Here is a 2500-nt window from a genome sequence, read left to right on the forward strand (position 1 = left end):
AAAGGGAAGACGCGTGTTAGCTTAGGCTTTCCCAATTCGCTTTCATATTTCATCTATTCCTCTTTCTTTCTTTCTTTCTTTTTTTCTTCTTTCTTTCTTTCTTTCTTTTTTTCTTCTTTCTTTCTTTCTTTCTTTCTTCTTCTCTTCTCTCTCTTTCTCTCTTCTCTCTCTCTCCCTGTCTCCCCCTCTCTCTTCCTGTCCCCCCAACTCTCTCTCCCTGTCCCCCCCCTCTCTCTCCCTGTCTCCCCCTTCTCTCTCCCTGTCTCCCCCCTCTCTCTCCCTACCCCCCCTCTCTCTCCCTGTCTCTCCCCCTCTCTCCATGTGTCCCCCCTTTATCTCCCTGTCTTCCCCCTCTCTCCCTGTGTCCCCCCCCTCTCTCCTTGCCCCCCCTCTCTCTCCCTGTCTCCCCCTCTCTCTCCCTGCCCCCCCTTCTCTTACCCTGTCTCTCCCCCTCTCTCCCTGTCTTCCCCCTCTCTCCCTGTGTCCCCCCCTCTCTCTCCCTGTCTTCCCCCTCTCTCTCCCTGTCTCCCCTCCTCTCCTCCCCCCCTCTCTCTCCCTGTCTCCCCCCTTCTCTCTCCCTGTCTCCCCCCCTCTCTCCTCCTGTCTCCCCCTCTCTCTCTCCCTATATACCCCCTCTACCTCTCCCTTTCCCTTTCCCTTTCCCTCACATACACACACAATATATATATATATATATATATATATATATATATATATATATATACACACACACACACACACATACACACACAGCAGCCGCCAACAGTCATCCACGTCAAATCACCATAAACATAGAAAAGCATCGCCACTTCTAAAACGACGACGCCACTATGCCAGGCGAGCGGAACATTCATACATGTCGGGTATGTGTATAAATGTGTATAGACAGGTGTGTTTATGTTCATACATAAATATACGTATGTGTGTGTGTGTATGTGTGTGTGTGTGTGTGTGTGTGTGTGTGTGTGTGTGTGTGTGTGTGTGTGTGTGTGTGTGTGTGTGTGTGTGTGTGTGTGTGTGTATGTGTGTAGTGTGTAGTGTGTAGTGTGTAGTGTGTATGTGTGTGTGTGTGTGTGTGTGTGTGTGTGTGTGTGTGTGTGTGTGTGTGTGTGTGTGTGTGTGTGTGTGTGTGTGTGTGTGTACAAATATATGTATATATATAGAGAGAGATAGACAAATAGATTCGATAATGGATCGATATAGATAGATAGATATACAATGAACATAGCTGCACACACACATCCCCCCCCCCCTCTCCGGGACGTCCAAATCAGAAGACCAATATTGACAACAGCCCCCCCTCCCCCGCCGCTCCCCGCCACCGCCCGCGTCAATACAGCAGCCATCAACAGTCATCCATGTCAAATCACCATAAACATAACAAAGCATCGTGCGTGTGTGTGTGTGTGGATGTGTGTGTATGTGTATGTGTGTGTGTGTGTGTGTGTGTGTGTGTGTGTGTGTGTGTGTGTGTGTGTGTGTGTGTGTGTGTGTGTGTGTGTGTGTTTATATTTACATATATATATATATATACATACATACATACATACATACATACATACATACATTCATACATACATATATACATAAATACATACATACATACATACATACATACATACATACATACATATACATACATACACATACACACATACACACATACATACATACACATACACACACACACATACACACACACACACATACACACACACACACACACACACACACACACACACACACACACACACACACACACACACACACACACAGTTTATGCGCACATATATACACGCGCACATACATGCAGACACATGCGCGTGCAAACATCTTATATATGAATCTCATATAGACCTAGATAGCAATAAGTCAGTGGTTTAAAAGAGAGGACGAGCGCTGGTACCACTGTCCACTAATTTACTAATTACACAGTTTTCAGTTCCATACACTGCATTCATACGAAGCGCCCTAAGAGCAAGGCCACGAGAAAAGCTTCAGTAACGATAGCGAGAGAGCCGAGCCAGCAGGAAAGACTTGCGACGAAACAATGAGAGAGCGACCGAAAAACCCGTCGGTCTCCCCCGCGCCCTCGCTCGCCCATTAATCCCCATCTTCGCCCGATCGCCGCCCATTCCAGGGCGTAATTGCTCCGGGGTCCTCGTCATCTCTTTCTGCTGAAGGTATTTCACTGCAGGTACGAGCAAGCACCAGCAAGCGTTCGCAAGCACTGGCATCCATCAACGAGAATCAGGAAATACGAAGAGGCACGAGCAAGAGCTTACCGCTTCTAACTAGCACCAAGATATACCAACAAGCATGGACAAGCACAAAGAACTCGCTACTTCTGGCAAGTACCTACAAGCATAAGCAAGTACAAGCAACCACCAGCAAGAATGAATGAGTGCTAGCAACCACCAAAACGCACGAGCGAGCACTAGCATCCACCAACTAGCACCAGCAAATCCCATGATGCACGAGTGAGCACTAGCAACCGCCA

The sequence above is a fragment of the Penaeus chinensis genome, chromosome 35 (assembly GCF_019202785.1).
Source record: "Penaeus chinensis breed Huanghai No. 1 chromosome 35, ASM1920278v2, whole genome shotgun sequence".
Lineage (NCBI taxonomy): Eukaryota > Metazoa > Arthropoda > Malacostraca > Decapoda > Penaeidae > Penaeus > Penaeus chinensis.